The 27,177-nt window shown below is 42.3% G+C and overlaps 1 long non-coding RNA gene across 3 annotated transcripts; it reads left to right on the forward strand.

Annotated features, from left to right (window-relative positions):
* The first annotated feature begins 771 nt into the window (after positions 1-771).
* LOC102900558 lies at positions 772-26,042 on the forward strand. Of its 3 annotated transcripts, XR_002144798.3 has the most exons (7): positions 772-910; positions 1,155-1,286; positions 6,657-6,733; positions 9,242-9,311; positions 17,916-18,105; positions 21,801-21,934; positions 22,274-22,530. It is a non-coding gene; the product is annotated as an uncharacterized LOC102900558 (long non-coding RNA). The 3 variants fall into 3 exon arrangements; XR_002144797.3 differs by lacking the exons at positions 17,916-18,105; positions 22,274-22,530 and adding an exon at positions 25,835-26,042; XR_441163.5 differs by lacking the exon at positions 17,916-18,105.
* The last annotated feature ends 1,135 nt before the right edge of the window (positions 26,043-27,177 follow it).

A 27,177-nucleotide genomic window follows, 5' to 3' on the forward strand; every position in this document is an offset into this window, starting at 1 on the left:
CCTTTGCAAAGGGCCTCCGTGATTAGGGCTTGGTGGACACGCCTCAGCATTTTGCAGCTGCCCAGATGACTTTCAGGGAGCTATCTCTGCCCAAGAAATCATGACCATCATTTGATTCTATCCCAAAACGAACCCCGTTAGGCTCTTCCCGAGGGTTGTCCTACAAGGGAGTATGGCTTCAAATCAGGGCAGGTCACATAGGGCCTTCCTTTCCCAGGTAAATGCCTTTACCTTGGCAGCAGGCAGTTTTATGAGTACTGTCCAGGATTCAGAAAGCCTTGAAGAACTAAAATTGAAACAACCAATCCAATTACTTGCATATTCAGAAGCCCTTGACTCAAGGTCAAGCTTATTCAACAATAAGAGAAAGAACTCCAGGTGGACCTGATTGAGCCCAGAACAGTAGAGGTGTTGGTTTGCCCTAAAAGATTTCTTATGTGCTTTGCTTTATACTTGGCAACTGAGGCCTATGGGGGCTACTTTCTCTTTGGGCCACAAGGTCCGTATTGATTGCTCCTTAAAGATGAGTGGAGGTGATGGCAGGCACTCGAACACTGAGGAAGAGGCCCACATCGGCCCCAGAATCAGCTAAACTGGAAGGGGCCAGCCCTTGGCCAAATGCCCAAGGGGATGAGGTTTGTCTCCTGTGCTGCAGCCTCCTTTTATGGGGTTCTCCGTGACACCTCCTCAGAGTGACATGGGGACAGGGTCCACATTGTGAAGTCACCAGACCTGGCTTCAAATCCCTTTAGATATACAGCCTGGTGCAGAGGTGATCAAAGTATACAAGGCCTGCAGGCCAAATCCAACCTACTGCCTGATTTTGTAAATACAGGCTTTTTTTAGAACCTGCAGCTGCCCTAATTCATTGATGAATTGTCTATGGTGCTTTTGCATTACAATAGCAGAGGTGAGTACCTACAACAGAGACCAAATGGCTTTCAGAGATGAAAACCTTTGTCATCTGACTTTACAGAGTTTGTGGACCCCTGGCCTAGAGCAAGTGACTCAACTTCAAGTTCGTTATGCCAATGAATGCCAATGATAACACTAGTCCAAAAGTTTTTATGGTAATGCTAACAAGCGTTAAAAACAAATGAAAAAGTACTTTTAGAAAACTCTAGGTTTAACAAGGATGTGTTTCTTTACTGCAGGCCCTCTCAGAGCCTTTAAGAAGCCAGTAAGGAAATCCAGCTGCATTTCCCTGGAACCCTGTTGTCATGGAGTGTCCCCAATGCTGGGATGCATGTACCTGAGGGCATATGAAGACTTCTCAAGGGATACAGGTAATTTAAAAGGAATCAATTTCCAGATCTTAATTCCGTATGTTTCCTTTGATAGAACTGATCCACCTGAGAATAAGACTGCCTTCCCAATGCTGTGGGCTGTTCCCCTTGGTAAAAGAGAGGCTGGCCTCTCACTCACCCCAAATCTTACCATGAGGACCTACACTGGGATCCAAGTATTCTGGGTTGCCTGCTCCTTGAATGTTAAATCATGAAACACTTAGGGTCCCATTTTACCCAGAGTTTTGTTAAGCCTGAAGCTGTGCATGAATGCAGTATTTCGGACATGCTGAGCTGCTCGGAATTCAGAGTAACTGAAATGATACCGATTTGTAACGTATGTTCTTTAGTCTATAACTGGAATGTTTTTCTGAGACCACCAAATGTTTTGAGACATATCAAAGAAAACTCATGGGAAAAATTTTACATTTTTTTCTTTCAGATTTGATTCTCTCTCTCTCTTTTTTCTTTTTTTTTAGAGAACACGTGTGCGCAAGTGGGGCAGAGGGGGAGACAGAGAGATACAGAGAGAGAGAGAGAGAGAGAAAGAGAGAGAGAGAGAGAGAGAGAGAGAGTCTTAAGTAGGCTCCACTCTCAGCATGGAGCCCGATGCAGGGCTCGATTCCATGATCCTGGAATCATGACCTGAGCTGAAATCAAGAGTCGGACGCTTAACCGATTGAGCCACCCAGATGCCCCTAGATTTGATTCTCTTTATTCAATAAGCAGTTAAAATTTGTTTTAGCAAGTCATATTATAAAATATTTGTCAATTGTATTGATCCTCACCTGAATTCAAGTGTTTTATATTTTCTACTATTAATTTAAAAAAGCCTCTATATTGACGATGGAAAATCTTGATGTTTCAGAATTCTCTTAGGAAGTAGGAGAGCAAAAAAGTTTAGAGACCTGTCTCTGGCAGGACTAGCTTTCTGGCATTCTCTGAAAAACAGTAAATTAGGGTGACTTGGATGAAGAGCCATTAAGAGGCCCAGCATGAGGCTTCCACTCCAGAACCATCAGTTCTGTCCTCTGTCAGTTCTCTCCTCCATCTGTTCTCTCCTCCATCAGTTCTCTCCTCCAGGGCTCCTTCTGAAGCCACGTGGATTACTGCTCTCTCCCTTCTCCAGAAGCCCAAACTTGCTCTCAGGACAGGGTCCGATGACTTAGTTCATACAGAGGGATGGCTGATAATTCAGGGTTCATGCTCACACATGACTCAGCATTTGCTTCGGAACACTGGAGAAAATACAAGTCAGCGGGAAAGGAATGGCAGTGCTGGGGAGCTCTCCTGGCTCTCTGGCATCAGGCCACTGAAAGTGACTATTCGTGCGAGTTTCCTTTGCAGGTGACTTTTTACTGGGACCAGTGCTTCTTGAGCCCCAACCAAAGAATGCTTCGGAATAGAGTCTCAGGATGTGGTCCAGGAGGCTGCGGCTGCAGGGTGGAACCTGGTCTCAGGAACACATTCCTTCTGGAAAGATCACATGAGGGAGGGGTTCGGGGAGGGCTTTAACCAGGAACCCTTCGGCGCCTTCTCCTGGCACCACCCACACTGGGGCAGCTTGTGGTATTTGGGGCTGTGTTGCTTTCTTGAAAGTTAGAGAACGATCTGAAAGGGCCAATTTTGTTTCTTCAGCCTCACAGATGAATTCAGCAAAATATTTAGCAGAGTGCAAGAAATTCTGACCTCTCTCCCACCATTTTAGGAAAGCCCAACAAGCAAATCGAACACAAAGTGATGACATTTTCACTATTCACCTCCTGAACATCATTGCTGGCCTTGTACACCTTTGTTCAGTTTGTGGTAGGGGCTGCTGCTTCCAAAGGGAAGCCCCCGCCCACAGGACTGCTTTCAAGTAATATTCCAAATCACCATCCCAAGAGGCGCCAGGAGGATTTATTTTCCAGAAGGCTTGATTCCTGAATGAGAGGACTTTGTAAGCCATCATAACGGCTCCTTTAGGCTTTGCTCCCTCACCCTTCCTTAATGCATCAGCTAAGACTAAGTTGAAAAAATAAAGGCAAAATCCCATTCAAATTGGCTGAAATAGTAAATGTATTCATACATGTATCTGAGATCCAGTGGCAATTGATGTTTCAGGTCAGTTTTGATACAGCCATTCAGACAAGGCTACTAAAGTCCTCACCTCCGTTTTGCCATGACATGGGGGCCATCCTCAGGCTCCACATGACAGGCCTATAGCCCACCTGGCCCCACACCTTCCACCCCTTGGCTACAACAACTATACATTTCACATATTCAATCACACTCTACTGCCTGGGGTAAAAAAAAAAGTCTTATTAAACAGGAAAGGAAAAGATTTCTTTCATAGAAAGCTTAGCAAACATCTTATTTCTTATGGTCTCAGACTGGGTTATACGCCCCAGAGCCAATCACTGGGTTAAGTCAGCCAGGACCAACCCCTATTGTGGGGAAAGAGTAAACTCCACCCAAACCATCGGTAGACCCAACTCCTTCCCCACCTTGAGACCACCTCCTTGTTAAATACAACAAGGCTGATCAGGAGTGTTATTCTGACTAAACATCTGAGCTCTTGACCTTTGCCTTGCCATGACCTTCAAGGTGGAACCCCTCCTTTGGCCCTCCTGACAGACACTTTGGCTTCTAAATTTCTGTCTCTTCTGGATGCAGTGTGGGTTACTGATCCCAGACCAGTGCCTCAACTGCCTACCCCACTGGAATGGAACTTAGTTTTGATGGGAACATATGTCTAAGTCTCTCCTTTTCTCCTAAAGAGCTTTCCCCTTAAACATGGTGTCAGAGCCAGCCATTTTAGTACAGTGAAAGAGAATAGTCAGGTGAGTGATGGGTCCCCAGCCTCAGTTACTTTGATAAGTTAGCCTAAATGTAACCAACCCAGTCTGTTCCAACCATCCTTCCTTTGGTCCCTTCCGGTTAGCTGCCTTGCTTGTAGCTCTAACCCTTGACCAAGGGCAACACTAATGATAAACATGATCTCTGCATTTCCACTAAGGGCTTCTCCGTAAAGTCAGCTGTTTGCATTTCTCTCTAGGCAACCCATTCAGATATTAGCCGCAACCAAGTTAGGACAGGAATGAGCCCCTGAAACTCGTTGGCAAAGATCTGCCTTCCTATTCAAGCTCTCCTGGGGTCTCATGTGGACATTCTTCCTTCCTTTCAGGCATCTGGATTCATGAACCTTTGCTGGCCCCTCAGGGCCCCCTGCCCATGCCAGTGTGGTGCACCCTAGCCTTCTGCACACCACTGCACCCAGACTTCACACCTCAGCCACATCAGAGCTCAGCCCCACACGCGCACAGCTAAGTCTTCCTTTGACCTTGGTAATGACCCAGCCAATCCTGGGAACAGCTCACTGCACCTGCGCTGCTTCTATGAGCTGCAAGACGGCTGTGTCATCCAACATGCAGGTGCCCTGTGTACCTACCTGGAAATCTGCCTATCCTCCCCGGCCCTGACCTCTGGAAAACCTCAGTTAGCATATATGAGTTCTTTCCTGGATGACCCTGTGTCCATCCCTTGACTTTGGAAACAATGCAGCCTCCCCAGGCACAGTGGCACCCCAGGATTCTGGCAGCAGAAATTCCCTAAACCCACCTCCTATCTATTCTAATCCTACCTTGCTCCTCTCAGGTGAACTCCGATCCTGCTTTCCTTCCTAGCTTCTTCCCTTGTTTTTCCTCCTAAAAGCCATGTTGAACTGCTTTTTCACACTCTACTTTCTTCTCCCATGTTTCCACCCTAAGCTTGCTAGGTAACCTGGTAGAGAAAAATATTTCACCCCTCTCATTTAACATTTGATGCACAGGTAGTCCTCTTTCCTCTCATCATTAACATATTTCAAAAATCCAGCTTTGTCTTTCTCACTGCAACTCATTGCTCTGGGTGCGTCCCAGAAGTTCACAGAGTAGAAGACCGGCTCACCGTCTGTTCCCCTCCGTCCTTCTACGTAGCACAAAGGATGGTCTAGACTTTAGAGGGGCCTAAAACTGAATTTTCCTTCCTTTGCATTGAGTCCTTGGGTATCTTTTTTACACACCTGTGTTACTATAGGTGAACATCAATTCTGGGTTTTTCCAAAGGGGATATTTGGATCAAAACAAATGGGGTGGACACGACACTTTCTGAAGCTCCAGTCATGCAAGCACGCTCTTGCAATAAAACTCTAGGCTGGGGAGGAGATTCTTAGCATATGCCCTTCCGGACGTAGGCCAGCAGGAAGGGAATGGTGGTAACATATTGTAAAGGACTGAGGAGGTGGGGCAGAAGGGTGGAGAGAGTGGCATGAGGGAGAAGGCATGTGGGGGATGTTGCCTGCCCACCAGAGGTCACGTGTGGGCCTGACAGTTGCCACCTGATGCCTGTGACCATGGCCAGGATTCGAGGCAGCTGACTGGAACACTGATAATATTCCTGAATCTTCTCCACCTGGTGCCCTTTGGGGGGACTAGAAACATCCTTGAACCGAAGAGAACAACTGTTTGACCTTCCTCTTTACCACCTCCCTTCTCTAATAATGGCCAGGATGTAAGAATCAAGGCAGAAAGTTATGTTGGCCTTGAGAAGAGTAAAAAAAAAAAAAAAAAAAAAATTCTGCCAGCCCAAAGCAACATTCAATTCTCTCCCAGCCTGTTAGGCAACCTTTCCACAAATCTCCACATTACAGGTAGGGGAGGTGAGGGCTCAGTAATTAGCAGTCAGAACAGGGAACAAAACTTCTCATTAGCTCCTCCTGGTCTCTCAGGCCCGAGCAAAAGCTCTCTCCTCACTGACGAGCAAAAGCTCTCTCCTCACTGACGCTATTTCTTCTTTCCTCTCCTGAGCCCTAGCAGACACAACAAACAAATCAAAACCTAAACAAATGAGGAAGCCAAAGCTTACTTGAACATTCAAAGATCAATGTAATTATAAGCATCTTTGTACTTTTGACTACTCCATTATTAATGTGAAATTAAACCCTGCTCTGAGCTCTCACAATCTGGGAAGTGTTCTGTAATCGTTATTTACTGATACGGCCCTGATATTGAACACTAGGGAACAGATATAATAAATAAAGCATGCTGCAAGTCTTAGGTATGATTACTTTCACATCAGACCAGCATGGGTTTGAATGGGGCTTTGCAACTTGTTGAGCCACTTAAATTCTCTGAGTTTCAGCTTTTGCATCAATAAAACAAGGATAATTATACCTACCACCCAGGGTTATTGCAAAGGTTTCAAAAAGGCCTAACAGAGCTTTTGGAAAATATAGCATGTCCTCAATAAATATTATTATGCTACATTAATTAAAAGTTGCAACACAGTGTAATCAAAAAATCCAGGTAAACAGAATGGCTCTTTTAAAAGTTTTTTCTTCCTTTTTTGCAGTCAGCAGTGTTCGTGGAGCCCCTACGCTGTCCCGGACACCATCCTAGAAGCAGGAAATACAGCGAGGAACAAGACAGGTATGGCCCCAGCTCTCCTGGTGGTTACCTGTGAATGGCAGGGAGACAACAATAGAAAAAGAAATAATAAAGAAGATAATTTCAATAGTCAAGTGCTGGGAAGGGAAGTAAGCAAGGTGATTCGATAGACAGTAACTGGTGGATTTTTAGGGAAGGCCTCTCTAAAAAGATGGAAACTGAAGTGACACCTGACAGAAGGAGGAATCGCAGGAATACATGAGGAGAAAGGTAGAGGAAATCCAAGTATACCAAGGCCCTGTTAGGAGGACAGAATGAAGACTGCTGTTCCCGGAGTATCATGAGGAAGAAGGAGAGAGGTGTGAGATGAGGTGGGACTGGGGGGGGGGGGGGCAATGCAAGGGTTCTGGGTTCCTACCTCAACTCTGCCACCAATTTGACTTTGGATAAATCTCGTAAGTGCTTCTAGCCTCAGTTTGGCTGTCTATAACATGGGGGAAGGGACTGACCTTGATGTTGACATGAGTCAACTGTATGATTTGAACAGAATATAGATCGAATGCCATATTACTCTTCCTATGATGACAACATTAGAGTCAAATAGAATTCTTACAGATTGCCTGGTTTGATTGTAAGTGTATTGATCTTCAGGAAAGAGTTACCTATAAAACGTACCAGGCCCCACGAAATAGAACACTTACCTAAGATCATCCTTTGAATTAGTTGCGGCCAAAAGATTAGCTGACCACAGACTGGTCATGATGCGTGCATGAGCAGGGGAGGGGCAGAGAGAGAGGGGGACAGAGGATTTCAAGTGGGCTCTGCTGACAGCAGAGAGCCTGATGTGAGGCTGGAGGCTACAAACTGAGAGATCATGAGCTGAAGTCAGACCCTCAACCGACTGAGCCATCCAGGAACCTAGTTTAAAATTTTTATTTTAATTTTTCTGTCCTGTGTCTTCTTGACCTTTTTCTCAAACAACTGAGGAGCATGTGTCAAGTCACACAACTGGGTTTAGGAAAACTTTCTATTCTTTTTTATTTAAAAAAAAATTTTTTTTAATGTTTTATTTTGTATTTGAGAGAGAGAGAGAGACAGAGACAGAGACAGAGACACAGTGCAAGCAGGGGAGGGGCAGAGAGATGGAGACAGAATCCGAAGCAGGCCCCAGGCTCTGAGCCACCAGCACAGAGCCTGACACAGGGCCAAGTCCATGAGAAGTGAGGTCATGACCTGAGCCGAAGTCAGATGCTTAACCGACTGAGCCACCCAGGCGCCCCCAAAACGTAGTCTTCTGTTCAATAGCATTAACTCACATGGAAAACCATCCTGAATAGTCAAAATGCTCTTTGTAAATCTTCATCCTCTGGAATATTAAAACAACTCTGACTGCATTCTAGTTCCAGTCTCTTCTCTAGGTATTTAATATGCAGTTGGTCCGCCACCAGGGTTAAAGTGCATTTAAGAAATGACAAACCATCCACCATCATCACCAGTGACATAGCTGATTTAGGGTCCGAAGAAACTTACAACTAAATGAAATTCCAAGCCATCCAGATCAAGAAGGTTAGCGCTCATCATGAGGTCATCCTAGTACAACAGATTTACACTAAAACTATCCTGGTCCAATGAGTAACTCTCCTGCTCTTTTGAAAATTTATTTATTTATTTATTTTGAGAGAGAGGCAGAGGGGCACAGCAGGGAGAGGGGCAGAGAGGGAGAGAGAGAATTCCAAGCAAGCTCTATACTCATAGTGCTCAATCTCATGAACCATGAGATCATGACCTGAGCTAAAATCAAGAGTTGGATGCTTAACCAACTGAGCCATCCATGCACCCCCTATTATCCTGCTTTTAAGGGCATCTGTTTTTCAAGCCCTTGTAACTTCTTTGGCGAACTATTCCAGAACTTAAAAAACAACAACAAAAACTTCCCAAATTCTTCGTTATTCCTCACCTGAAGCTCTTATATTGCTTTTTGAACTATTCCCAATTCTGCCTAAGTGGTACAGAGTAAGCAGGTGGTCTCTCTTCACACAGTAATATTTTAAAACAAATAACAGTACAATAACATAGTGCTTACTAATCTAGATTCTTTACAGATTACTCATTTAATCTTCACTGCAATCCCATGAGGGAGCTACTATTGTAAACCCCCTTTACAAATAGGAAAACTGAGATACAAAAGCCACCTGAGGCAGAGCTGGGATTCAAACCCAGGCCACCTGACTCCAGGGTTCACACTTCCAGCCACATCACCATTTTGTCTCTCATAATTAAAATATCTAGTCAGGTTGCTATGCACAGATCTACCTGTTTCTTGGTTTAAGTGGTTCCCAAGAGAACCAGAAACATTTTTTCCCTCTCGCTATTTAATAAATAAATGTATTACATTGTCTTCATCCTCAAAATGAAAGACCAAGGTCTGTGCTTTGTCTACAAACTTTCAGAAATGGTCTTTGATTTATTCATGCTTTGTCATTAATGGATAAAAAGACTTTCTGAGCCAAACTCAGCCAGTGTTTCCTACTCACCATCTAATTGTTTCAGAAAGCGTGGTCTCGTCCTGGAGTTACAGCAGGAATTCTGACCATCCACTATGACAGCCAGAGGCCACAAGGTAAACTGCACAGTTGAGGCTGGCAAAGTAGATTGGAGACCCTAGGAGATGTATTGTTTAGGTTCATATGGAAGCTTTAGGAGTACTCTGGCTTTTTTCCATCATTATAAGAACTGTTCTAGGCAGAGAGGTGGTAGCTCAAGATGTCTGTCTATCTATCCATCTATCTATCCATCCTACACTACACTATTCTACTCTGTACACACACACACGTGCACACACACACATGCATAAATGCACGCACACTCACATGTGCATTTTCTTTTCATTTTCTTTATTGGAACCAATGTGATAATTTCCTGCTCACCCTCTTGAGCCTTCATCATAGATAGAAAAGAAAAGCCCACTCCCCTAATTATCTACTTCCCCAGAAAATTTCTAAGCTATATATAGAGAGAATGCACATAATTTAAATATATAAAATATTATACTCTATATCTATCATTTATCTATTTATCTATCTGTCATCTATCTATCTTCTATCTGTAATAGACATGTATTTCAGACCATAAATTTAGTGCTCTAAAATATATAACTTCATTTAGTCTCCTAATAACCAATGTTAGTATGTCTTAAATGGAAACAATCTCAATCAAGAAGGGTTTTTTCCTTCCATCTGTCTAAGTTGCTGGGGAAGAACTGAGTGCTTGTCTGAGTGAGAGTAGGGATCTGATCTGGGTCATTGTCCACCCAATAATGGATACCCATCCAATGAATGAGGCATCCTCATTCCTGTCTGGTCGTCCATTGTCAATGCAGGGAGGCTTCAAGACTGCCAAGGTTGAACTCTCTCAGAGGTCATTCCAGGCCCCCCTTATAGCCCAGGGCACAGATAAGTCTGTGAGGCTCCTGGGACCATGAACCCAGAACTCTATCATATACTCAGGTATTCCAGGGGACCCTGGCTCTGGCTGCCTCCCTGGCCTTTGGATGGGTCGCAGGGAGGAGGGATTGTGTAAGAGAGTATATAGATGCTCACCAGATTCTAGGATCTTATTTGGTTTTGTTTTGTTTTGTTTTGTTTTGTGTTTTTTTGTTTTTTTACACTTCTCCTCACCTTCTGCTCAGGGCCTCAGCATGGAGGAGGAAGCAGTGCATGGAAACCCCCTCTCAGGCCACACCAGAGTTCAGTTAACTTCCCTTTGCCTCCCCTCCAATTCTCTTCTTTTCCTTCTCCCCTCACCTGTGGATCTTTGGGGGAATGATGAGTTGATAGGAAGACTCATTCTTTCTCATTAGTTTTTTTTAAATGTTTAATTATTTTTGAGAGAAAGAGAACATGAGTCGGGGGTAGGGGGCAGAGAGAGGGCAGAGGATCTGAAGCAGGCTCTGCACTGACAACAGAGAGCCCAACGTGGGGCTCAAACTCACGAGCCTTGAGATCATGACCTGAGCCACCCTAGCACCCCGCGGTAGGTTTTCTCTATGCCCTGAGCCCTTGCACTTTTGAAAACCAAAAGCCTTTTCTCTGCTATAATTAGTTGAGGCAAAGAGGTTCTGTGCCTAACTGATGCAATGGGGCAAAGGGACACAGAATGTAAGAGACATTGGTCTCTTCATCAGTCACATGTACTCATTTAGGACTATCTAATATATGCCTACTCTATGAATCAACATGTATATATTTAATGCACAAGAATGATACTTATAGGCAAGATTCACCCATGTGTTTTTGGTCCATGGATTATAGTTTTTGTGAAAATTTAACCTATGAATAAATAGTATAGCCAATTACTAAATATCTAAGTCATAAATATGTTCAATTTATGTTTCTAATTTAGGGTTTGGGGGATGTTGAGAGAAATGGGGAACCAGAAAAGAAGAGAGAGAGAGAGAGAGACATAGATTTCTCATCACCCACTGAAGCAAGAACTCCTGACTCCAGCACTCTGTAACAGTTGACTTACTGTAACCCCAGTCATGTCATTTAGCTTAATTGACAGCCTCATTTTCATCATTAATAAGAGTTTAAAATACATGGCAAATATAAGATCACAGATTTCAAATAATGAAGTTGATGGTACTTGAGGTTTAAAATATTATCTGATTCATGAAGACATTTTAGGGCACTGATCAGACAATAAAGAATCCCTAGTCCTTGTACCAGATGCTACAATTCAGTATGTTTTTCTTGGCATGAAATTGCCTTCAAGCTAGACTCAGACACGCTTAGGAAAAAGTCAGATCAAGTAAGATCTTTGTATGCAAATTATATGTACAAGGAATTGTTGAAGAAGAAGCAAATCAGTCTTTGATTGGATTGATCACATTTCTAAAAAAAATTTTTTTAATGTTTATTTTTGAGAGAGAGAGGGAGAGAGACAAAAGGTGAGCAGGGGAGGGGCAGAGAGTGAGGGAGACACAGAATCTGAAGCAGGCTCCAGGCTCTGAGCTGTCAGCACAGAGCCCAACACGGGGCTTGAACTCACGAACCGTGAGATCATGACTTGAGCTGAAATCAGACACTCAACCGACTGAGCCACCCAGAGCCCAGGATTGATCACATCTTTAACTTCTTGCTACTAGTCTAAGGCAAGAATTTAATTTTTATTTTTCCTTAAACATGCAAAGAGAAATATTTCTCCTGTAGGTAAGGAGATTCATTGTGGCAGGTTTTGATTACCTGTGTGGAGGGCACAGCTATTTAGAGAAAAGATAACTCCATTTTTCAGACTAGCCTGAATCTTGAGAGGACAATATTCCTTTTCCAGGTTGTTGGGCATGAGTCTGTTTTTGTTCCTGGATGTGTAAACATATTGTCACTGTAAACCCTGAATGATAAGACTGAGGGAAAACATAGTCTCAGGAATTACCCGGAAAAAAGCCAGGATTACCTGGAAGGGTAATCCTAGGTGGAATCCTAGGGGGACAGGATACCCAACTGAAGTTAAATTTCAAAAAAAATAGTACATATAAGTCCCAAGGATTGCACAGGACACCCCTACAGGGGTGGGATCATGTGAAGACAGGAAGTGGCTACTAGCTAAGAGCTCAGTGGAAATAATAAGTGCTCATCAAGCAAAAGAGTAAACAAGCGGCCACAGAGGCCACTTGAGCCCTGGCCTTTCCAGCTTCAGAAAGTAGCTCAGAACCAAATTCCCCCTTAGGAGCCCTAAAAATGCAACCGGCAAACTGAAACAATGGTACTAACATGAGCCTACCTTGGAATTAGCACAGCATTCAAGGGAGACCAGAGTGGGGCAGAGAAAGGAACGAGAGCCAGTGCACCCAGGTGGCTGTGTCTGTCATGCCAATCTGTGGCTCGTCTTTAAATTATCTTAGCACACAAAATCTGTGTTCCGGAAGCTCATCTGTTTCTGTGCTTTTGTATTTTCCTTTTTTGGTCTTCTTGTGCTTTCCCCTTATTTGTCAATCAACTTTCTTTTTCAAAATTCTAGCTTTTGTGACTGAATAATTAACATCTATGCCTCTTGTCTTGATTATCCTCATCAATCCATCCTCTGTGGCAATCTGATGACTTTCTGTCTATTTTAAAATCAACTTTATTGAGGTACGTTTTGCATATACTTCACCAATTTTATGTGTGTGCTTCTGTGTTCTGATAAACGTATACAGTTATATAAACACCACCACAATCAAGATAGAACTTTTCCATAACACCAAAAAGCTCCCTTGTACTTCTTTGTAGGTAATGTCTTCCTTCTATACTTGGACCCTGGCAACCACTGATGTGCTTTCTGTTACTACAGTTCTAGAATTTCATATAAATGGGACCATATTGCATATAATCTTTTGCTTACAGCTTTTTTCACTTAGCATAATGCTCTTAAAATGCATCCATATTGTTGTGTATATCAGTTGTTCATTCCTTTATACAGATCTTCCAGTATTTTGTTAGATTTATACCTAGTGTTTCATGATTTTTGATGCTAAGGCAAATGTTATTTTTATTTCAATTTCTACTTATTTATAGCATATGGAAATGGAATTTATTTTTTCATGTTGACATTGTATCTTGCAAAGTCGCTAAATTACTTTTCAGTTCAAGCAGCTTTTTCATAGATTCTTTGATATTTTTTATGTGGATAATCATGATACCTAAGAATATGTTTGTTTTTTTTCTTTCCAATATATATGCATGCTGTTTCTTTTTCTTGCCTTACTACACTAGCTAGGACCTCTAATACAACACTGAATAGAAGTGATGAGATTGAAGGGTGCCTGGGTGGCTCAGTCAGTTAAGCATCTGACTCTTGATTTTGGCTCAGGTCATGATCTCACAGCTTGTGAGTTCCAGCCCCACATTGGGCTCTGAGCTAACGGTGCAGAGCCTGCTTGGGATTCTCTCTCTCTCTCTCTTTGCCCCTCCCCTGCTCGTTCTCTCTCTCTCTCTCAAAATAAATATTTAAAAAAAAATATATATATAGTATATATTATTATTACATAAATATATATAATATATATTATTATATAAATATATTATCCTTATTATCCTTTTGTTGTCTGCAGGATCTGTAATGATGTCTTCTGTTTCATTCTTGATATTTGTAATTTGTTTCTTCTCTTTTTTTTTCATGTCAATCTTGCTAGAAGTTAGTCAATTTTATTGATTTTTTTCAAAGAACTGGTTTTTTTGTTGTTTCAGTGATTTTCTCTACTGTTTTTCCATTTTAAATTTCATTAATTTCTGCTTTTCTTATAAATATTTTCTTCTTTCTGCTTACTTTGGGTTTAATGTACTCTTCTTTTTCTAGTTTCTTTTTTTCTTAAATTTTTTTAATTTATTTATTTTTGGGAGAGGAGGGGCAGAGAGAGGGAGACAGAGCCTCCAAAGCAGGCTCCACACTGTGAGGGCAGAACCAATGTGGGGCTCAAACCCAAGAACCATGAGATCATGACCTGAGCCAAAATCAAGAGTCAGCTGCTTAACCAACTGGGCCACCTAGATGCCCCAAATTTCTTAAAGTGAAAGCTTAGAGACATTACTTCTTTCCTAATATCAGTCTAATTCTATAAAATTTCCTCTAAGCACTACTTTAGCTGATATGCTTTGTTTTCATTTTCATTTGATTAAAACTATTTTGTAATTTACCTCGTGATTTTCTCTTTGATTGGTGAGGTATTTCACTCTGTACTGTTTATTTTCCAAATACTTAGTGATTTTCAGGATATCTTTCTGGTATTGAGTTTTAGTTTAATTCAGTTATGGACAGAGAACATACTTTGTGTGGTTTCAATACTTTTGTTAAGGTTTGTTTTATGGCCCAGAATATTATTTATATTAGTGAATATTCCATGTATACTTGATAAGAAAGTATATTCTGCTGTTGTGTGAAATGCTTTATAAATTAATAAGGTATAATTTGTTGATAGTGTTTCCAGACCTTCTACATATTTTTTAATTTATTTTATTTTTTAATTGAAATATAATTTAATACCGCAAAATTCACTCTCTTCATGTATATAATTCAGTGTTCATTAATACATTCACAAAGCTATACAAAATCACAACTATTTAATTCCAGAATATTTTAATCACCCCAAAAGAGACCCCATGCTCCAAATAGTGTCACTTCCCATTTGCCATTTCCCAACCCCTGGCAACCACTAATCTACTTTCTGCCTCTATCATTTTGCCTATTCTGGACATTTATACAAGTGAAATCATACAATATGTGGCCTTTTGTGTCCAGTTTCTTTCACTTAGCATAATGTTTTCAGGTTTCATTCATGTTTAGTATTGGAACTTCATTTTTTGATAGCCCAATAATATTCCACTGTATGATATATAGTCAATCCTAATTATTCAGAGTCTACATTTTTTTAATGTTTATTCATTTCTTTTGAGAGAGAGAGAACTGCGGAGGGGCAGAGAGAGAGGGAGAGGGAGAGAATCCCAAGCTGTTTCCACACTCAGTGTGGAGCCTGATGTGGGACTCGATCCCATAACCCTGGGATCATGACTAGAGCCAAAATCAAGAGTTGGAGGCTTAACCGACTGAGCCACACAGGCGCACCTCAGATTCTACATTTGCTAATTAGCCTACCCACAAAAATTTATTTGTAACCCCAAAACCATAATTCACAGCATTTTTGTGGTCATTTGTCACATGCAAAGAGTAGCAAAACATTGGAGTCACCCTATGCACATGTTTCCAGCTGCAGTCAAACAAGATGATGCTCAGGCTTCTTGATTCAGTTCTCTTAGTACCAACAAGTGTTCTTTTTTGAGTCTATTTAGTGCCATGTTTTGGGGATTTTTTTGTGTGCTTTTTGTTGATGATTTTGCTTTTTTTTCTTCCAAGATTTATTTAAATTCAAGTTAGTTAGCATACAATGTAGTATTGGTTTCAGGAGTAGAATTTAGTGATTCATCACTTACATATAACACCCAGTGCTCATCCCAAGTGCCCTCCTTAATGCCCATCACCCATCTAGCCCATCCCTACACCCACCTTCCCTCCAACAACCCTTAGTTTGTTCTCTACAGTTAAGAGTCTCTTACGGTTTGCCTCCCTGTTTTTATCTTATTTTTTCTTCCCATCCCCCCATGTTCCTCTGTTTTGTTTCTTAAATTGCCCATATGAATAAAATCATATGGTATTTGTCTTTCTTTGGCTGACTTATTTCGCTCAGCATAATAAACTCTGGTTCCATTCACGTTGTCGCAAATGGCAAGATTTCATTCTTTTTGGATGATTTTGCTGTTGAAAATGGTCCCCCAAGATAAATGCTGAAGTATTCCTAAGCACAAGAAGGCTGTGTGCTTGATAGAGGATAGAGAAAATGCATTTGTTAGGTTAGCTCTGTTCAGACACGAGCTCTGGTGCTGCTGGTGGTGAGTTCAACGTTAACAAATCTGGTGTCTTTAAACACATAAGGTGTCTCTAAGCAGAACCGAACATAAAAGAAGATTTGTGAACCGATCAGTTGGCAAAAATATTGTGACCAGAGACTCATGAGAACCTACCTCTGTATTCCCTCTAGATGTAACGGTTCAATGTTGGCTAATTTAACGTTCATGGTGACTTTATCAACTGTATTGCATTTTGTGGCAAAACCCAGTCATCAGCTGATGGATATCAGAGTTGTTCTACTTTTTGCCACCATCATGTAACTATAAATATTTGTGTACAGGTTTTATGATATTCTTTCTGATTTTCTGTCTACTTGTTCTGTTATTTACCGAGAGAGAGATGCTGAAGATTCCAGCTGTAATTGTGGATTTGTGTCTCTCATTTCAGTTCCATCAGTTTTACTTCATGCATTTTGAAGCCCTCTGCACATTTAGGATTATTGTAGCTTGGCTTAGTGTTATATAATGTCCTTCTTTACTCCTGATAATATTTCGTGTCTTAACTGGGTGCCAGACACCATGAAGATTACGTGCCGCATTTTGTTACATTCCTTTGAATAGTGTTGGATTTTATTCTGGGGCACACACAAGGTACTAGGAACCATTTGGATCCTTTTGAGCTTTTCTCTCCTGCTCTGTTGAAGTGAGTTCATAGCATTCTTCAGCATATGGCTAATTTAGCTCTACTACTAAGATAATACCATTCTGAGGATTATACTCAGTATTAGAAGGTCTTTCTACTCTGGCTTGCTGAAATATAAGCAATTCCAGCTCTAGTAATTGTTCTGCCACTAGTTTCCAGAAGCTCTGATACATATGTAGATATATAATCGGCCAAACATTTGAGGGCATTCCTCAAATGCTCTCCAGAGCATTCTCTCCTTTCTCTCTCTCCCTCCTTCCCTCTTCTCCCCTCCCTCTGTCCCTCTCCTTTCTAGTATAACACTCAGAAAATTCTAGCTGTCTTGACCTGCCCCCAATTCTGATCTCTGTCTCCTCAATTCAGTGAGATTGTTGAACTGTATTGGATTCCTCCTTCCTATGTTGCAGCCTAGAAATACCCTGTAGACAATGAGCTGGGACTGCCACAGGGATCACCTCATCTCTTTCTCTTCTATTACAGATCGCAATCCTGCACTGCCTGTTGTACATCTGAGAACTGCTGTTTCATGTATTTTGGTTGGTTTTCTAGTGGTTTAAGGCAGGAGGATAAATCTGGTCCTGGTTCCTCCATATTGACCGAAAGCGAAATTCCTGAAAGCCTCGGGTGCTGTTCTTAAGACAAATCTAATCCTGTCGCTCCTCTTCTGAAAACATTTCAATGACTTCCTTGGCAATCACTTTTTAGAAGAGTTAATAAATGAAGGAGGAATGAGACCTGTGGGTGTCTCTAAAGATAGAGGAAGCTAAAACATGTTCTTTAGAGAGCCAGAAATAGTAATAGAGTCTGACAATTAAAGGTGCTAACTCATAAGTGGGGGGAGGTTGGGGAGTATCACAAAGGTAATGGAGTAAATGATGGTCCAGGATCATAGTGTCTTGGACAGAGAATCCCTCTGCCAGAGGCCACAGGTATGACTAAAACAATATTCCACTCTGGACATTCCAGCTATACAGCTTCATGCGCCCCCCCCCCCCGACCTATACATCCTTCATTCCATGGAATTTGTCCAAGAATATAGAGCATGTAAATCATTTTTACTATGTTGCCAGGTTCTGGAAGTAGGGTGGGGATTTTCTGAAAGAATTAGAGAAATAAACTGAAAACATCTTCTTTTGCTTCCAAGATTGAAAACTGAGAAGACAGAAAGACGGGCAATACTTTATTGAGATGGACCTAATCAGTTGGTGAAAAGTTGCATGGGTGGATGAGGTCTCAACCTGTCTGCGATGGACTAAAGTGTGCTCCCTCCCTAGATTCATAGTTGAAGCCCTAATCACCACTGTGACTATATTTGGAGAAAGAGCTTTTAGGAGGTAATTAAATTAAATGAAGTCATAAGGGTGCAGTCCTAAACCAATAGGATTGGTGGCTTTATAAGATGCAATAAGATGAGGAAGAAGAGAGAGATGGACTAAGGAAAGGCTATGTGAACACATAGTTAGGTGGTGGCTGTTGGAAGGCCAGGAAGGGAGGTCTCCCTAGAACATGAGCATGCTGACATTCCAGTCTTGGACTTCCTACCTCCAGAACTATGAGAGAGTCATTTTCTGTTGTTTAAGCCACCGAGTCTATGATATTTTGTTATGGAAGCCCAAGCTGACTAAGGCACTGTGGAGGAACCATGTAACTTCAGGATGGGACCACTTGGGAGGGAACTTATCCTTTGCTTCTGGGTGATTCTTGGGCTGACAGAGCCACATAAGCCACAATCAGAGAAGGAGAAGGGCTCTCTGCTCTGATTGCTTTTTGCTAAAACTGTTTACTTGCCAGGGAAGGACCATTGTACTTCTAATGTTTTTGACTTTCACTCTGGGTTCCGGGGAGATCTGGGGCTGCCTTGGGTACCTAGAACGGTACTGGCTACGATAAGAAAGATACTGACATTTACTGAGGATTACTACATAATGTGACGTGCCGGACCATAGAGAGCTCATCTTATGTAATCTTAACAGCAACCTTCATTTTACGATTTTATTTTTAAGTAATCTCTACACCCAATGTGAGGCTCGAACTCACAGCCCTGAGATCAAGAGTCGCATGCTCTACCGACTGAGCCAGCCAGGTGCCCCAACAGCAATCCTCATTTTATAGCTGAGAAAACTGAGGCTCAGAAAGGTTACATGCATGCCCTCAAGTTGGATCTCTGTGCCATAAAATGAAAGAGATTCTCAGATTTTGTGCTGAGAGTGAATGCCAAGTTAGAAGGCTGACCCCAAACTAAGGGAACACACAGAGTGTGACATGTACTTGTACGTGTCATAGTGAATTATGGGCAGAAGAATCTTCTTTGGAGAACTTACGTACTGTCACAGTATAAATTTCAAAAAGTTGTACAAATATCGCGTGAACAAATGTCAAATGTTTTATTTAAATCATTAATGAGGAAACTACTAAGACAGTAAAGCTGGTGCAGAGAGCATTGGAATTGGGTACTTACAGGCAATAAAAAAAAAAACAAGAGGTTGCTAGAGTAGATACAAAACTGGTTATAAAACCATAATTTTTAAGGTTATCTTTTCTGCCAGACAGAAATCATTTGCATCTCTACTAGACAAAAAAAAAAAAAAATCTACAAGTTAACATGTAATTTCACAAAGTTTGGGACCATTAAACATTAGTGACAAAAGGAGTCAAACGAAGACACATTTTTCTAGACAATTAAATACTCATTGGTAGGTTTGTGAAGCAATGCCCCCGTATGCCATCAAAAGGCTGTGTGGGTCTTATTTCTACCATAGACTTATTGGTCCTGTTTCCACGTTTGGGTTGATTATTTTTCTTGGTCTTATTTCTAAGTTTGGGTTGATTGTTTTTTTTTTAAAAAAAAAAACACATTAGGAAATCTATTATAAGAGTCAAGCAGTGACAAGGAATGGGTACAGGCTTTATGAGGCTGGTAGCTTATGTAATATTGGGGTCTCTCTTTTTAAAAAGAATGCAAAAATATTTTACTTTTTCCGATCTTAAAAATAAATGTGAATATGAGAACACGTGGTTTACATTTCTCCAGGGCCTAGGGAGGGGCTATGCACAAAAAGTTCCTTGAGGTTTAAGCTACATTAATTTCATAGTAAATTGCCTCTGTCTTTGACCATAGCATTATTTTGTGTAAGAATAATAAAGCAGTTGGTATAACAGGTATGTATCGCCAACCCAAATACCTATGATTTCTTTGTGTTACCTAATACTGTGTATCACGTTAAGATCATTTGGTTCACTATTCCAAGTTATTAACACGGGCAAATCAGTTGAGTAAGTTCTCTACAGCCTTGCAAATTGTCTTTAAAATTTTATATGACCGGGAGCACCTGGGTGGCTCAGTTGGTGGAGCCTCTGACTCATGATTTCAGCTCAGGTCATGATTTCACAGTTCATGAGTTCGAGCCCCACATCAGGTTCTGTGCTGATGGTAGATCCTGCTTGGGATTCTCTCCTTCCCCACCCCCCTCACCCTGCACCTCCCCTCCTCTCAAAATAAATAAATAACTTAAAAAAAAATTTTTTTATACCAGGAAACACACCCAGGTATTGAATTTTCACTGGCCAAGAAGACACAGAGGGCTAGTATTAAAAAAAAAAAAGAAGAAGAAGAAAAGAAAAGAATCATTTGTGTTTAGTCCGCGTGTGACAGAAAACTTTCTAAATGAATGTGTGCTCTCGTCAGACTCTCTTCTATCCGCATTCACTACAGAGGCTTCTGCCTTTGTCAGCTCAATTCCTTCTAAACTCTAAGATCCGCCTTTACCAGAATAGTACTTCTACCTTTTGATGGAGACTTGAGGTTGGGGAGTGAGGGGAAGGAAGAGAGAAGGGAGGTTCAAGGAGAGAATGAGAGGCAAGTATGTATACATGTACTGAGCACTTACTATGTGCCAGGCATCATCCTAAGGGTTCTGCATGTATTACCCTACCTGAGGGGGCACTACTATTTATATAAATTATTACTACTTACATTACGAAAGAGGAAACAAAATGATTAAATAACTTTCTCTCAGCTATAGCCAAAACCTACATGTATATATCCCAAAGCAAAGTCATGTTCAAAGAAACACAAAAGATTTTGTATTTTTTTCTTTGTAGGAGAGAACCTTGAGTCAAAACCCAGAGTTTGTATCTCCCTTATTAAAATCCATTGGCCTCTCCTAGTGTCTAATTCCCTATGTATTTGGTTGCAAATGACAAAAATCCAACTCAAACTTTCTCAAGCCAAAAGGGTAACTAGAAGTGTCTGCCTTCAGGTATGGTTGGATATAGCACCTTTAGTGATGCCATCAGAACTGTTTCTCTCTCTACCTCTTGGCTCTATTTTCTTCTCTGTGATGGCTTTCTTTCACCTGTACTTTCTCCCAGACTGCTGTGGGAAATTGCCTCCGGCAGCTCCAGCCTCACACAATGCCTAGAACTAGAAACCTCAGAGTAAAATAGAACCTTCTCTTTCTCTCTCTCCCCCCCTCCCTCTCTTCCTCCTTCCCTCCCTCTCTCTTTTGATGTCTACGCATCACATCACAGGGAAGACCAGTGCCCTGAAGGATTGACACCTCTGACTGGTCACATAAGGGAGGTGGGGAAGGTCTGAGGAGAGTTTAATCCTTCCAGGACCACACGGAGTAGAAGCATAGTGCCCCAAAGGAAAGGAACATACCATTATAAGACAAAGGGGGAACAGCAATCAGGTAAAATCAACAGACTTCCAATATATCCTGAAAAGCTCTGCTCTCCCTCCCTCTGCTGACCCAGAACTCCCTGTCATTCATGCTATTCAGAAATAATCATCCCACACCCCAACAGCCCTACACCCATCTACCCAGAGCTCTCAATAAATTATATTTCTGCTTTGCTACTCCCCGCTTCCATGGCCTCCTTTTAATTTAGAAGTACATGTCAATCATTTACATTTTAATGTGATTTTTTTTTTTTGCTAATGCACTGTGTCCTGATAACATCTGGTTGTAAAGCCTAAGCACGCAATTAAAGCCTTTATTTCCAGCTTAAATTAATTTTTGTATAGGCAACCAGGGAGGAAGGCTCTCCTCTGCGACACGTGAAAAGTCCAGCTGATGTCCATTCTCCCCTGTGCAAGTCATTAGCACACAGAGCCACCAATGTCAAGTCCTTCCACTGACCACACACCAGATCATCAAGGTAGGAAAACAGAATCTGACTGCAGCCTGTACCCCGAGAATTCCTTCCGCAAACAGTCATAGGATTTCTTTTAGTCCTGGGACCCATTGGCAGCCACTTCTCAAGGGGATTTACTAGGACTCAGAATGATCTTGCCTTCTCTTGTTACCCAAACCAAAGAGTTGGCCCGATCACATTTCATGTGACGTCACCATAGCTGAGCAGCCCTGTTAAATATTCTTGCACAATTCTCTTTATATTTGCTCTCTCAGTTGGAGCAAAAACACTTTATAACCCCTCAACTTAGTGATTTTTGACCACTTAATGCTTCTTCTTCTTCTTTTTTTTTTATCTGCAAAGTAAATCTTCTGCAAGGCCTGCTACAGCAACAAAGGAAGGGAGAATTATACTGGCAGGGTGATGGCACAGCATCCCAGATGCTACAAACAGCGGGAGTAAATGGAACACGACATTTCTTCCCCAGCACTGGGCGGAGGAGGCTATTAGTAAATTGACTAAGAGCTCACACACGCCTGGAGCAGCAGCAGTGAGATCTCCACTGCTGGGCCAACCTTTGGTTTTTAAATACATTCTGCCCACAGGTGGCCCAATGTTTTCTCCAAATTGTTTCTTGTCAACAAATGAGCTCACCCCTCACCCCCTACTTTTCACCCCAAAGCATTGCAAATTCTACCTCTACCCTGTGAGCAAAACAAAAGTGGATTTCCAGTGGAAGAAAATGCATTATATATTCTTTTATTTCTTCTACATTCTCCTGGTTGGATTGGCATTGATTCATGTAGCAAACTTATTCCCTAAGGAAAAGGCTTTACTAATATAGAAATGCTAAACAATACACACATCACCAGAGTTTATTTTCTTCATTCTGTTGGAGGGACTGGCCCCTATGGGCCCGTAATCAATAGGAACTTGCTATTTCCTTGCTGTAAAACACTTGGCTGTAAAAGATTGCCTTCCCTTCCTGTCTTCCCCAGGGCAATGTTTCTCTGCCAACCAATTCCATTGTGGCTGAGGTCCCAAAGACAGCTTGGGTTGTGTTTCCAGGAAAATTCAGGCATGTCCAGGTACCTCTGAAACACTGTGGACAAATAACAGAAGCCCACTTCCAGATCTGTTTTTCACGAAGGTCCAAGAAGCTTACTGAAGGAAACTCTTAAAGAAGAATAGAACTGGCGTGTGCAAATGTGAGCGCAGGAGTGATTAGGAGTGAAGAGCTCACCTTGCCCTCTGGACTGGCCTTCCTGCTGCCCTCCCTCTTAGTTTTCCCCTGTACCCCTTCTCCTTCAGGTCTCTGGCTAGAGCTGGGGATGTTGAAACACAAAAACAAAGGAGAGGTGTTTCACTAAAACCTCTGGAGGAATTTGAGAGACGAAAGGCATATTCCCTTGTGGCCCATGTTTCAGGGTGTAACACAAATAGACAAAAGTGTATTTTCCCCATTTCATGGAGGGCAATCTGGAAGCCCAATATTGTCAACCAGAGCAGCAAAGGGCCAGAGCCACCTGGCACAGCCCAGTCTATCTAAATGAAGAAAGCTAGAAGGATGTCACAGGGAACAAGCTCACAACATGGAGGCAGGTTACGATCATGCCTCACTGAGGCTGCCATGATCCTGCACTATTTGGCAATAATTTCAGGAGGGAAAGGGGACGGGAAGGATGTGTAGCTAGAGTTGCTGTAATTCTGTGATTAGTGGCTGAGTCAGTAAAAAACTAACTTTATTAGTATTTCTGTGACTATTTTTCCCCCAGGTTTCTTGTAGGGAATTATGAGTTTCACAGTTATGGTAAAAATGCATTTGCTCAACTGTCTGTGCTCTCCCCCCTCAATATAATTTGGATTCTAAGTTACTCCGTTTTCTAGTTCCTAAATAAGCTGACATTTACGATCAATCTGGTTTTGCTTTAGTCCTGTAATGTACACCATTTCCAAGAGGTCCCTGGAGGTGTGGAAAGTCGAGGCAGGTCTAGAGATTACAATATTGGTTTCAAATAACAAGTCCACTTCCAGCAGGAAAAAGAGAGCAGGCCAAATCTTCAGTCAGACTTCTACTGGGTGTCCCTTTTTTAAGACTGCAATTTGGACGCCTGCAATTATTTGCATTTTTGTTACTAATTGCTCCTGCCATTGGTGCAGCCAACCACTTTTGGGTGCAATTACCCCCTTGTGGGAGCAATTACATAGGAAAACAGTTCTGCACGTGCAGCTAATTGTGACAAAACAAAAGGAGGCTGGGGAGGACAATTTGGCTCATCAAGTTGTAACTCCAACCTCAAACACGTGCCAGCAACAAAAAGGCGGAACAGAAGGACAGGGTAGTAACACCTACTCGGGGCTGTAGGCTGGAGCAGTCCTTCCTCTGTTTACCATATTTGTAGAAGATTAGATTGTGGACTTATTTAATTAGAAAAGAACAACTCATTTTGGCTACTCATTGGCCTAATGCTGAAGTGGGTTCTAGATACCAAATCAAGCTGGAGTCCTGTAATCACCCAGACTCTCAGAGAATGCCAGATTCTAACGAAATTCATTTTTTTTTTTTTAAAACGAAGAACACTGACACATCCATCCCATTGAATTATAACATACACACAGGTCTCCCTCCCCTGTCTCTCCTAAACATGCCAACATAACGGTTTCAGCCTTAGGATGGGGAATGATGGTGTAGTGAGCTGACACATGAGGTCTGATGTCTGATTGCCACGGGCAGCGGCCCAAGTTGGCACAAATATTAAGGATTTTACCCAAACAAGATCTTAGGGTTTCCAGGCAGCCCACGCAACGGACAATCATCATATTGTATCTCATTGCCTGACTCAAATCGGGGAATGATTCATTTCATGAGAAATGAAAAAAGGCTGCGCATCGAGGTCCACCCTCAACCTGCCTCTACTTCAGTCAAAGTCACGCACACGCGCGCATGCGCGCACACCCTACCGCCCCCTTAGCTATTTTCTCAGGGGAAGCAGTTAAGCGCAGAGGGTCTGGAGTCTGACTGCCTGATTTCATCCTCTGCAAAATGAAGCCCACAGTAGCCCTGCCTCACAGCGTGGTGACAGTGACTAAAAGAGCCAATAAATGGAAACAGCGCCCAACATGCCATACGTGCTATTTGTATCATCACTGACGATATTTCACTGCAAATATTTATTTCTAAATCTGTCTCCTCCCTGAATTGGTAAGAAAACTTACCCCAAACTTCAGATGACCCTAGAGGCTTTCGAGTCATCCTCCAGCATCATTTCACACGCAGGCCTAAGGGGATATTAACTTCATTTGACTTGCTAGTTTCTATCGATTAGAGGCCAGATTCTGGAAAAGTTAGATGTTAATTTGTAGAGGATTGATACAGTGCAAATGATTTTTAGCCAGTAAAGAGGCAAACCGTTTCTCTTAAATCAAAAAATAAACACGAAGGTTAAGGTTTTTAGGTTCCTGTAGGACATGAACCAGTTTTATTCTAAACTTTGCGATTTCTTTCGTTGACTAAATTTATCCGTTTTTCCCATCTTCTTTTAAACCAGTTTTGCCATTTTGCTGATCTCCTTACTAACGAATTAAATAAACCTTTGAGGGGCACCTGCGTGGCTCAGTCGTTAAGCGTCTGACTTTGGCTCAGGTCATGATCTCACGGTTTGTGGGTTCGAGACCCGCGTTGGGCTCTGTGCTGACAGCTCAGAGCCTGGAGCCTGCTTTGGATTCTGTGTCTCCTTCTCTCTCTGCCCTCCCTTGCTCTCAATCTGTCTCTTTTTCTCAAAAATAAAGATTTTAATTTTTTTAAATAAATAAATAAATCTTTGACACAGACTCACTGTATACTTTTCTGAGATCATGTTTTTACCTTTTAAAAAAGAATTTTTTTTTTATTTTTTTATTTTTATTTTATTTTTTTTTTGCCAGAATCCAGGAACTCCTTGCAGCCAGGACTCTATCTCAGTGACCTCCATGCCCCAGGTCTATGTTTCTCCCTCTAATGTGCATCTGAATCAGCTGAGGATTCAGTGGGTCTGGGGAAGAGCCTGAAATGTGGAATTTCTAGCAGATGCTGCTGGCCTCAGGCCTGAGCACAATGCCTGGACTTGCAAAATGCAGATGCTTGGAAAACGTTTGTGTGTGAGCATCCACCTGTGGGGGCGATGCCATGCCTTACTCCTCGGGCCACCTGCCTCAACAGCTGTCCTTTAGTTTCACAACTTAAACACGGTAACACAGAGGATCTCACGTGCATGGGGACACAATTAGTAAAGCTTGCTTGTCACAGGGACCCGGTTAGAAGAGAGGGTAATGAGAGTGTGAGGAGAGATGGCAGAGGGTTCACCATTAACAGGAGAACACAATCGGTTAGGATGTTAAGACTAAGCCACCTGTGATGGTAAGGGACCTTCCTGCTCCTGCAGATGCCCCATCGCAGGACTCTCAGTGAGGGAGCGACATCAGCAGCATCACCCCCACCTCATTCCCCAAAGCCAGGTGGATCCCCTCTTAGGCTTCAGAGAAGTGAACCATGGCTGGCCTCCCAAACACCGTGGGGCCTCTGCACCAACGCAGTGGACTTAGTGTCCCACTCCTGTTGTCTTGGGGCACCCCACCTTCACATGTCTCCATGTATATACAGTTAACATCAGTAGCCTCTCCACTATTAGAAAAAATAATAATCAGGAGCTTGCGTATGAATCTAGGAGGCATTATGAGTGTCTACCACAGCGATTCTCCACTCTGGCAGCCCATTAGAACTGGAAGCTTGAGGGGCACCTGGGTGGCTCAGTCCATTAAGCGTCCGACTTTGGCTCAGGTCATGATCTCACGGCTGGCGGATTCGAGCCCCCGCTGGGCTCTGTGCTGACAGCTCCGAGCCTGGAGCCTGCTTCGGATTCTGTGTCTCTCCCTCTCTGTTCCTCCCATGCTCGCTTGCTCTCTCTCTCTCTCTCTTTCAAAAATAAACACTAAAAAGAAATTAAAAGAACTGGGAGCTTGAGTGAAAATGTATGCCCAGTGTCACCTCCAGAGAGTGTGCTGTAATCAGTCCGGGAGGGGACCTGAGTATCGCACGAGGTCTTTAGGGAAAATGGCCACATCAGCTGCACCGTCCGAAGAAACTGGGACGTTGTTGCTTATCAATTCCTTCCCTTAGGCCAGCAACACATTAGGTTGAAGTGTCTCTAGCCATCTTAGGAGAATTGCAAATTTTCAAAGAAAGTAGCTTTAATTCTTTCTAGTTTATAATGTGACTGTGTTAAAGCTGC

This window comes from Felis catus, chromosome C2 (genome assembly GCF_018350175.1).
Source record: "Felis catus isolate Fca126 chromosome C2, F.catus_Fca126_mat1.0, whole genome shotgun sequence".
Lineage (NCBI taxonomy): Eukaryota > Metazoa > Chordata > Mammalia > Carnivora > Felidae > Felis > Felis catus.